The sequence below is a fragment of the Rhinatrema bivittatum genome, chromosome 7 (genome assembly GCF_901001135.1).
Source record: "Rhinatrema bivittatum chromosome 7, aRhiBiv1.1, whole genome shotgun sequence".
Classification (NCBI taxonomy): Eukaryota; Metazoa; Chordata; class Amphibia; order Gymnophiona; family Rhinatrematidae; genus Rhinatrema; species Rhinatrema bivittatum.
Window position 1 is genome coordinate 61,345,947 of NC_042621.1, and position 12,103 is coordinate 61,358,049.

Consider the following 12,103-nt stretch of genomic DNA (forward strand, 5'->3'; position numbering starts at 1 on the left):
GGTCCCTGTCACATGGTAGGGGTCGGGTGGTTGGGGGGTTTCGGTTTTTCGGTCGGGGGCAACTGAAATAAAATCGTCCCGAACCATGGGAAAACGAAATTTCCCAGGGCAGGCCGATAACGAAGGCCGAACCGAAAGTTTCAGCCAAATAACATCTCTAATATACACAAATCAAACAAAATAGTCTTTGCATAGAACAGGGGTGGCCAAAAAAAAAAATCCTAGTCTGTTTGGCGCCGAGACATTTAAAATTCCCTCTCCATCCAAACAGGGCTAGGCCCTTTAGCCTGATTTCAATTCTTGGGGTGGCCAACAATTAGTAACATGAGTCTCTGGTCTGTGCTAGGTTTAGACCAGTTAATTCCACTTCTACCACCAAATGTGAAAGTGTGGGGCGGCCCTTGGCTTCGTGAAAGGTGCTGGAAAAGAGGAAAACACTGGATTCTAGCCTCTCCCATAAATTAAGTACTTTATTATTCATAAACAGAAAATAACAGTCTGCTTACCTCAGCATTTTCTGTCTCAAAAGTAAAGGTTTCAGACCCCTACAGTCTCAACATTTTGCCTGCTGCTTTCTCCTGGACCTCTCTATTTATTCTTCTCCCAAGGGCAATGCCCTCTGAATTAAGTTTCCATTCTGTCTGGGTTTTAAGCTGGACCAAGCAAGATATGTGGCCTTTTAAAATGTTATAGGTGTTTAGGGCTTTTTACACCCTCGTTGAACAGAAAGAGATTGAAAGAAAGCAGCTTATTGCGTACTCAAGGATAGATTATGGTTTAGCAAAATGATTTGATCAACATTTGCAGAACTTTCAATTAGTGAGTAGATCTCTTGCTTTAGAGAAGTGTCTTTCACTTTCTACAGATGTTGCTGGCACACAAAGAAACAAGGAGATAGTTGTGCCAATAATGGCAGTGAATCTTTGTATATTTTCATTTTTGCAAAAAGCTAAAGGGCAGGAATCAAGAGGCTTCTTTATTTTGCACCATACATCTTTAGTGTGCTGCGCAAAGGAGAAAAGAAACAGGTCAGATGAATTATAATATTTCTGAGATTACTCATTGTTTATTGCGTGCTTAAGTTGGTTTTATATGTTTTATGTGTTTATGTATGTTTTACCTGGAATCTGCATTGAATATAAGCACTTTCTGATCCAAGTGCTGCCTTGGATCAGGAAGGTCTCCCAGTTGGAGAACATTATCCTGGTGTAGCAGGAAGTAATCCTGCCCTCCAGGTGATGTATTGTCCTCTTGTACTGAGGACAAGCCTCCCAGGGCTACTGCCCAGGAGGGAAGGGTTAGGCCGGCCATCATAACTGGTGATTATTATTAGAAATGTAGATAGCTGGGTGGCTGGTGGGCGTGAGGATCGTCTGGTAACCTGCCTGGTGCAAAGGTGGCAGACCTCACGCGTCACCTAGATAAGATTATAGACAGTGCTGGGGAGGCTGTCGTGGTACATGTGGGCACCAACGACATAGGAAAATGTGGGAGGGAGGTTCTGGAAGCCAAATTTAGGATTTTAGGTAGAAAACTGAAATCCAGAACCTCCAGGGTAGCATTCTCTGAAATGCTCCCTGTTCCATATGCAGGTTCCCAGAGGCAGGCAGAGCTCAGGAGTCTCAAGCATGGATGAGATGATGGTGCAGGGAAGAGGGATTCAGTTTTGTAAGGAACTGGGGAAATGTTTGGGGAAGGGAGAGAGACTTTTCCGAAAGGATGGGCTCCACCTTAAACAGAGTGGAACCAAGCTGCTGGCACTAACTTTCAAAAAGGAGATAGAGCAGCTTTTAAACTAGAACAAGGGGGAAAGTCGACATCACTCAGCAGTGCATGGTTCGGAGGAATGTATCCTTGAAGGATACTAATGAAATAGGAGAGTTAGGGCATCCCAACAGAGGTTCCAATAAAGCAAATGTAGTCCATGTGCCTATAAGTAAAAAATCACCTGAGCTAAAGATTTCCAAATTATCCCTAACAACTGAAAAGCAGGTTGTTAATGCAACCAAAAAACACACTTTGAAATGTCTGTATGCCAATGCCAGAATTCTAAGAAGTTAAATGGGAGAGTTAGAATGTATAGCAGTAAATGATAAGATTGACATAATTGGCATCACAGAGACTTGGTGGAAGGAGGATAACCAATGGGACCGTGCTATATCAGACTACAAATTATATCACAATGATAGGAAGGATCAACTTGGTGGGGGTGTGGCACTTTATGTCTGGGAGGTTACAGAGTCCAACAGGATAAAGATCATACAAGACTAAATGCTCAGTAGAATCTATATGGGTAGAAATCCCATGTGTGTTGGGTAAGAGTATAGTGATAGGAGTATACTACTGTCCACCTGGACAAAATGGTCAGACAGATGATGAAATGCTAAGAGAAATCAGGGAAGCTAACCAATTTGGCAGTGCAATAATAATGGGAGATTTCAATTACCCACAAAACGCTGGTGTAGGATAAATGTTAAATCACCATTCAGTGGTGTACTTTAATGAATTCCAAAATAACAGGGTAAGAGAGTTCATAACGGCAACTCCATAGATTCAAAATCAACCATGTAAAAGGAGGTCCCCCGACACGGACCCGGTTTCGCCAGGCTGCGTCGGGGGGGACCAAGGGTACAGTCAAATCTAAAAATGTAAAAACAGATCTATATTAGAATGGAGAAAGATAGTGGCTACACAGTACAACTGTAACAAACATGTACATACCTTTAACCTGATACCCGGAGCGCGCAGGCTCTCACAGGTGACAGCTATTTAAACATAGAAAAATGGCGCGAACGCAGCAAACTCACGCGAGAGCTGTCAAAGGTACAGGTGACAGCGGATCCGTCCGTTAGTGTCCCCATGACAACCTAGTAAAACAAATTCCATTCAATCTCCTTGTTTAGACCATGGGGAACCACGGTGTTAAGCGTAAAAATCCACTTCTGCTCCCGGCGCCCAAGGAACACCGAGAAGTCACCACCCCGAGCTGGGCGGGGGACCACCTCAATGACCGTGAAGCTGAGGTCAGGAATGGAGTGACTACAGTCAATCCAATGGGAAACCAGGGGTTCATCTACTCTATGTAGGCGGATGTTCGAACAGTGTTCAATCATGCGTGTTTTTAACATCCGTGTTGTTTTGCCTACATAGAGTAGAGGACAAGGACATTTAACAATATAAACCACGCCTTTGGTAAGACAGTCAGAAGAGAACGTAATTGAAACAATTGCCCTGTGGTAGGGTGTGTGAACCCAACCATTTGTTCAGTATGGCTACACATGGTACAATGACCACATGGCCGTGTACCCCCGGACTTTCGGATAATGCAGCACAGGAGGAGGAGTGTACTAGTCTATCCCTTAAGTTCCTCCCACGCTTATATGTGAAGCGCAGGGGACTATGTAGGAGATCTCAGTGCTAAGGCAGACCAATGGCGTCTGATCATGGACGCAATAGCACTCCCCATGATCGAGAAAGGAAGTATACAATTGTTAGACCTCATCTTGTGAGCTGGCCCCCGAGCTAAATAGCCAATCACGGTCGGCATATAGAGCTCGTTTGTAGGCTCTCTTGATCACCCTATGCGGGTAGCCGCGCTCCAAAAAACGACTGAACATAGTACAAGCTTGTATCAAATATTCAGAGCGGGTGGAGCACAAGCGACGAAGCCGTAAAACTGTCCCGTCGGGATGTTGTCACGCAGGGGCCGGGGATTGATAACTCTGATATTGTAGGAGTGTATTGCGATCGGTGTCCTTGCGGTAAAGTGTAGTTACAAAGCCCTGTGCCTCTGCAGTAATCATATGTCCAAAAATGCAATGGACCTCGGGTGTATATTAAAGTTAAATTGAATATGCGGATTTAGAGAGTTTAACCAGTCAGAAAGGAAAAGAACTGAACATCAGTGCCCCTCCAAATAAGTAAGGACATCATCTATGTATCGACGCCACATGAAAATAAAAGAAAACCACTCTGAAGGGTAAATATGCTGACATTCAAAACTGGTCCATGTACAGACAAGCCAAACTGGGGGCCATAGTGGCCCCCATGGCTGTCCCTTTTATCTGTTGAAAAAATAGATCCTGAAACTGAAAAAAAATTAAAAAAATTTTTGGTCAAGGCCAGTTCAGATAACCTGACTAAAAATTGAGTGGAGATGCGGGTGGGGGCGTGGCTGTTTTCCAGGGTATTGAAAACCACTTGGAGGGCCTCTTGCTGTGGGATATTGGAATATAGGGATACCACGTCTAGTGTTACCAGGAAAAAAGGTTTAGCGGGGGGGACCAGCTCAGACAAGATGGTAATCAAATGCATAGAGTCCCGTATGTATGATTGAATTTGTGACACAAATGGTTTGAGAAAGAGGTCAACAAATTGTGAAAGCGGTTCTAATAACGAACCAATGCCTGCAACAATGGGCCGGCCAGGGGGATGGTCTAGAGTCTTATGAATCTTTGGTAAAGTATAAAATTGAGGCATTATAGGATGTGGCGTAGTCAGGAATTTTACTTCTTTTGAAGTAATCATGTGTCTATCAGCTGCCTCCTGAACCACTTGTACAATCATATCCTTCAACGTATCTGTGGGGTCATTGGATAATGGTATATAGAACTCTTGATCATTGAGTTGTCGTAGTACTTCATAATCATAGTCAGAACGGTCCTGGACTACAATGCCACCCCCTTTGTCAGCCGGTTTTATAGTAATGGATGAATCCCTCGCTAGCCCAGACAGCGCTTGTGATTCCGCTCTGGACAGGTTAAACCGCACAAATTTTCTATGGGAAAAAATCTCTAATACACCCTTACTCACTAATCGTTCAAATGCCCCCAGGGAAACATCAATGGGGCCAGGAGGATCCACCGCGACCTGGGACGGACCACGACATGTCAACAGAAGGGAGGGAGTCTCTAAAGAACAGTTTCAATCGAAGTATTCTGAAGAACCGATGAAGATGTGTGAACACGTCAAACACGTCACCTTTAACCGTGGGGACAAATGATAACCCCCTGTACAGAAGTGTAAGTTCATTCTCAGAAAGGACACGGGAAGATAAATTGAAGACTGTTTCAAGATTCGTGTTTGCTTGACTCCTAAGTAACACAGGATTTATTGCCACGGATCCGCTTGCGGTTGCGTTGCGCGCGTCTGTCTCTGTGCGCGTTGCGTGACCGTGGAGCCTCTCAGACGCGTGCTGCGGGTGTTCCGTTGATTGTGACCCGAGTCTAAAAAAGACGCGGCAATTGATGAGTAACGTGAAGATACAAACTGTCCGGAAGAGGCTGTAATCCAAGGGTGCAGTAGAAACTTGATCGGGAAGCGTCGGAGCTGGGGTGTCTCGTGAGCTTGCAGACCCCGATTGCGGCGAGAAGTGCCCCGAAGTTGTTGGGCCCTTAACTCTTCCGCAGAAGAGTCCCAGAGGAGGAGTCCTCGCAAATGTCACCTTCTTGGAAGGCTTCTGGTTCATCCATTTATAAACGTATCCCGTGTGATAATCAGTAGCGTCTCGTTGAAATTTGCTAAACTTAACCGCCTTAAGGTCAGAGCGAAATTTAGACAAATTTTCTTGAAACTCCTGTAATTGCTGGTCAAATGTTTCCACTGCTGAAGAAAGTTTAATGCTGTCCAATTTTTGTGATACTTCTTCTTTAAGCTGCTCAATCAGCTCTTTATGGTTTCTATGATGAGGACCATCAAGTCCAGGAGCACTTATTCAAGATTTTGTTCCAGCATGCAAAGAAATAGAGTTGTCTGTATGAAGGCTGGTGCTTTTTGCATGCGAAGTCCCCGACTCAGCGAAGGTCCCCCGACTCAGCGAAGTCCCCGACTTGAAGACCTCAGCTCCGGAATCCGTCTCCCCTGCCTCATGGACAGAACTAATTAATGCGCAAAAGCGCTTGACCAGAGCGGAACTTCATTCCTCGACTCTTATAGAATACTGTCGTACTCGGAGGATCCCTCGGGGACTTCGCATGCAAAAAGCCCAACGCCTTCATACAGACAACTCTATTTTTCTTGCATGCTGGAACAAAAATCTTGATAAGTGCTCCCTGACTTGATGGTCCTCATCATAGAAACCAATAAAGAGCTGATTGAGCAGCTTAAAGAAGAAGTATCACAAAAATTGGACAGCATTAAACTTTCTTCAGCAGTGGAAACATTTGACCAGCAATTACAGGAGTTTCAAGAAAATTTCTCTAAATTTCGCTCTGACCTTAAGGCGGTTAGTTTAGCAAATTTCAACGAGACGCTACTGATTATCACACGGGATACGTTTATAAATGGATGAACCAGAAGCCTTCCAAGAAGGTGACATTTTGCCGAGGACTCCTCCTCTGGGGACTCTTCTGCGGAAGAGTTAAGGGCCCAACAACTTCGGGGCACTTCTCGCCGCAATCGGGGTCTGCAAGCTCACGAGAACACCCCAGCTCCGACGCTTCCGATCAAGTTTCTACTGCACCCTTGGATACAGCCTCTTCCGGACAGTTTGTATCTTCACGTACTCATCAATTGCCGCGTCTTTTTTAGACTCGGGTCACAATCAACGGAACACCCGCAGCACGCGTCCGAGAGGCTCCACGGTCACGCAACGCGCACAGAGACAGACGCGCGCAACCGCAACCGCAAGCGGATCCGTGGCAATAAATCCTGTGTTACTTAGGAGTCAAGCAAACACGAATCTTGAAACAGTCTTCAATTTATCTTCCCGTGTCCTTTCTGAGAATGAACTTACACTTCTGTACAGGGGGTTATCATTTGTCCCCACGGTTTTAAAGGTGACGTGTTTGACGTGTTCACACATCTTCATCGGTTCTTCAGAATACTTCGATTGAAAACTGTTCTTTAGAGACTCCCTCCCTTCTGTTGACATGTCCGTGGTCCGTCCCAGGTCGCGGTGGATCCCTCCTGGCCCCATTGATGTTTCCCTGGGGGCCATTTGAACGATTAGTGAGTAAGGGTGTATTAGAGATTTTTTCCCATAGAAAATTTTGTGCGGTTTAACCTGTCCAGAGCGGAATCCACAAGCGCTGTCTGGGCTAGCGAAGGGATTCATCCATTACTATAAAACCGGGCTGACAAAGGGGGGGCATTGTAGTCCAGGACCGTTCTGACTATGATTATGAAGTACTACGACAACTCAATGATCAAGAGTTCTATATACCCATTATCCAATGACCCCACAGATACGTTGAAGGATATGATTGTACAAGTGGTTCAGGAGGCAGCTGTGATAGACACATGATTACTTCAAAAGAAGTAAAATTCCTGACTACGCCACATCCTATAATGCCTCCAATTTTATACTTTACCAAAGATTCATAAGACTCTAGACCATCCCCCTGGCCGGCCCATTGTTGCAGGCATTGGTTCGTTATTTAGAACCGCTTTCACAATTTGTGACCTCTTTCTCAAACCATTTGTGTCACACAATTCAATATTACATACGGGACTCCATGCATTTGATTACCATCTTGTCTGAGCTGGTCCCCCCCCGCTAAACCTTTTTTCCTGGTAACACTAGACGCTGGTATCCCTATATTCCATATCCCACAGCAAGAGGCCCTCCAAGTGGTTTTCAATACCCTGGAAAAACGGCACGCCCCCACCGCATCTCCACTCAATTTTTAGTCAGGTTATCTGAACTGGCCTTGACCAAAATTTTTTTTTTAATTTTTTTCAGTTTCAGGATCTATTTTTTCAACAGATAACAGGGACAGCCATGGGGGCCACTATGGCCCCCAGTTGGCTTGTCTGTACATGGACCAGTTTGAATGTCAGCATATTTACCCTTCAGAGTGGTTTTCTTTTATTTTCATGTGGCGTCGATACATAGATGATGTCCTTACTTATTTGGAGGGGCACTGATGTTCAGTTCTTTTCCTTTCTGGACTGGTTAAACTCTCTAAATCCGCATATTCAATTTAACTTTAATATACACCCGAGGTTCCATTGCATTTTGGACATTATGATTACTGCAGAGGCACAGGGCTTTGTAACTACACTTTACCGCAAGGACACCGATCGCAATACACTCCTACAATATCAGAGTTGTCATCCCCGGCCCCTGCGTGACAACATCCCGACGGGACAGTTTTTACGGCTTCGTCGCTTGTGCTCCACCCGCTCTGAATATTTGATACAAGCTTGTACTATGTTCAGTCGTTTTTGGAGCGCGGCTACCCGCATAGGGTGATCAAGAGAGCCTACAAACGAGCTCTATATGCCGACCGTGATTGCTATTTAGCTCGGGGCCAGCTCACAAGATGAGTCTAACAATTGTATACTTCCTTTCTCGATCATGGGGGAGTGCTATATTGCGTCCATGATCAGACGCCATTGGTCTGCCTTAGCACTGACAGAATCTCCTACATAGTCCCCTGCGCTTCACAATATAAGCGTGGGGATGGAACATTAAGGGATAGACTAGTACACTCCTCCTCCTGTGCGGCATTATCCGAAAGTCCGGGGGTACACGGCCCATGTGGTCATTGTACCATGTGATAACCATACTGAACAAATGGTTGGGTTCACACACCTACCACAGGGCAATTTGTTTCAATTACGTTCCTCTTCTGACTGTCTTACCAAAAGGCGTGGTTTATATTGTTAAATGTCCTGTCCTCTACTCTATGTAGGCCAAAACAACACGGATGTTTAAAAACACGCATGATTGAACACTGTCGAACATCGCCCTACATAGAGTAGATGAACCCTGGTTTCCCATTGGATTGACTGTAGTCCACTCCATTCCTGACTCAGCTTTCACGGTCATATGAGGTGTGTCACCCCGCCCAGCTCGGGGTGGTGACTTCTCGGTGTTCCTTGGGCGCCGGGAGCAGAAGTGGATTTTTACGCTTAACACCGTGGTTCCCCATGGTCTAAACAAGGAGATTGAATGGAATTTGTTTTACTACTAGGTTGTCATGGGGACACTAACGGGACAGGATCCGCTGTCACCATGTACCTTTGACAGCTCTCGCGTGAGTTGCTGCGTTCGCGCCATTTTCTATGTTTAAATAGCTGTCACCTGTGAGAGCCTGCGTCGCCGCCGGGTATCAGGTTTAAAGGTATGTACATGTTTGTTACAGTTGTACTGTGTAGCCACTATCTTCTCCATTCTAATATAGATCTGTTTTTACAATTTTTAGATTTGACTTGTACCCTTGGTCCCCCCCGACGCAGCCTGGGCGAAACACGGGTCCGTGTTGGGGGACCTCCTTTTACATGGTTGATTTTGAATCTATGGAGGTTGCCGTTATGAAACTCTCTACCTGTTATTTTGGAATTCATTAAGTACACCCACTGAATGGTGATTTAACATTTATCCTACACCAGCGTTTTGTTGTGTCTTGCTTACGTGCAGGTTTCTGCTTCTTCTTCTGCATCTAGATTTTCAAACTTACCCCCAATATGACTGGGGTAAATGTAACATCCAGGACTTCCTAGAGGCATAACGTTCCTTGATTGATAAATGACTGTTTCATGGAGCAATTGGTTCAGGAGCCAACAAGAGAGGAGCCTATTTTAGATTTAATTCTTAGTGGAACGCAGGATTTGTGGTGAGAGAGGTAACGGTGATGGAGCCATTTGGCAATAGTGATCATAACATGATCAAATTTAAACTAAAACTGGAAGGGGGACACTAAGTAAATCTATAACTCTAACAGTAAATTTTTCAAAAGGGAAACTTGATAAAAAGAGGAAAATAGTTAGAAAAAAACTGAAAGGTGCAGCTGCAAAGGTTAAGTGTGTCAAACAGGCATGTACATTATTTAAAAATACAATATTAGATGCATAGTCCAGATGTATTCCATGCACTAAGAAAGGTGGAAGGGAAGGCAAAATGATTACCATTGACATCATCAAGGCACCGAAGGGGCCAAAAGCGTTGGCGCCGGGCTGAAGGCCACCACATGCCGGGCATGGCGCACCGAAGGAGCATGACAAAGCGGCTTACCCCCTTTGTGCACCCTTCGTGCAACACTAAGATAACCAGACATAACTGTTTGTTCTAATGTATAATAACTCTAATCTTTCAATTTCAGTGATCCTGAATCATGGAAAATACTCCCGAATAAGTCCAAAGGAAATCAGCATACCAAAGAAGGAAGAATGAGGAGAAAAGTGACTTAATCAATATTAACTTCATAACTGCTCATTAATTAACAACTGGCTTATATTAATGTTTTTTCCTCATTAATGCTCTGTCTCTAACAAAAATACCTGCCTTAATATCAGATTTTTTACAAGACAATAAGCCAGACTTCATAGCAATAACAAAACATGGTTAAAAAGTTCTAATTCAGTTTTTAATCAATCAAATAGCAAACAACAACTCTGATACCTTTTCAGTCCCCCGCCCTAAGCGCAGGGGGGTGGGAAGAGGGGTGTCTAATGCTAATAGTGAAAAAAGCCTATGCAATGAAATTATGTTCAAAATCTGTACTGCAAAATCATGAAATCGCATTGTTTGACACCACCAATTTCCAAATTGTCTGATCTACTGTGTACCTGGTCTATTAGAACATACATAATACATCCCCACTAATTGAGTTTATTGCACACTAAATGCTAACCCAAGCAAGCCTACAATTATCCTCGGGATGTTACTCTCCACATGAATTCCATACCTCTATCCTCGGCCATGCAGCACTATTATTGATTCACTAGCAGCACTGTCCTTTTACTATTACCCTTCTGGTCCAACTCTCAAAGTTGGACACAGCTTTAGACTTAATCTTTACAAATACCATAGAGACCCCAGTAAAAAAAAATTGACTGCATCCCCGTGCCTTGGTAGACCATTACCTAATAAATTACTAGGGGATGTGCATTCGTTTGCAACGAAATAGGAAATATCGTCTCTATTTTCCTATTTCGTTGCATTTCAGGAGGCGCCGATATAAGAAAACCCATGAAATTTCGTTGTGGTTTTCTTATCATATTTCGGGGGGAAGAAAGGGCACATAAAAAAAACCCCACCCCAACCCTTAAAATTTAATTAATTCCAACCCCCCACCCTCCTGAACCCCCCCCTCCCCCAAAGACATACCGAAAGTCCCTGGTGGTCCTGCGGCATCCCAGAAGTGATCCTCCCCCTCTTGGGTCATCTGCTGCCAGTAATCAAAATGGTGCCGATGGCCCTTTGCCCTTACCCATGTAACAGGGGCTATCTGTGCCATTGGTCACCCCTGTCACATGGTAGGAGCAATGGATGGCCCCGCACCATTTTTTAAGATGGCGCCATCCCGTCCGTTTCTCCTACCATGTGACAGAGGACGCCAATGGCACCGATAGCCCCTGTTACATGGTAAGGGCCACTGGCACTATTTTCATTAGTGGCAGCTGACGGCCCAAGAGGGGGAGATTGCTCCTGGGAATGCCACAGGACCACCAGGGACTTTCAGTATGTCTTGGAGGGGGGGGGGGGGTCAGGAAGGTGGGGTTGCAATTAATTAAATTTTAAGTGTTAGGGTGGGTTTGGGTTTGTTTTTTTTTACTCTGAAGGGTTGGGGCAGCGGGTTTTGGGCTTTGTTTCCGGGGGACAGACAAAATGAAATCGGCCCAAACTGCACGAAAACGAAATTTCACGTGGCGGGCCGATAACAAAGGCCGAACCAAAAGGTTCAGCCGAATCATATCCCTAATAAATACTAGCATAAAATTCAAGATAAATAAAGCTTAGATCAAAACTTCACCAACTACGTGTCAGCTATCGTACTCCTTTTATAACCGAAGATCTAAATAATGAATTTGAGAACTGTAAGGATAAATAGATCTCTCCAATCTAACTATTGCCATTACCTCCTGGCATAAACAACCTGCTCATAGCAGACAAAATAAAACCCCTGAAAACAAAGAATCCACGAAACCAAAAAACCAAAATCCTTGGTTCAATAAACAAATTAGCCAAGTAAAAAAGAACAAGAAAAAAGGAGAGAAAATGGAGAGTGAGTAGAAATGATCAAACACGCGAGTACCAGTTCCTTTTTAGCACATTACAAAAAAGGAATAAATCAGGCAAAATCCATGAGCTTTAGTCCTAAAATTCAAAAATGTACCCATAACCCGAGAAATGTATTTAATATGGTCAGGAATCTGA

General features: G+C 44.3%; 1 long non-coding RNA gene across 1 annotated transcript in view; it reads left to right on the forward strand.

Annotated features, from left to right (window-relative positions):
- LOC115096096 overlaps positions 1 to 10,915 on the forward strand; it is a 47,491-nt gene extending 36,576 nt beyond the window's left edge. The window contains exon 3 of the long non-coding RNA XR_003857962.1: positions 10,047 to 10,915. This is a non-coding gene — a long non-coding RNA (uncharacterized LOC115096096). The remainder of the gene's footprint in view (positions 1 to 10,046) is intronic.
- The last annotated feature ends 1,188 nt before the right edge of the window (positions 10,916 to 12,103 follow it).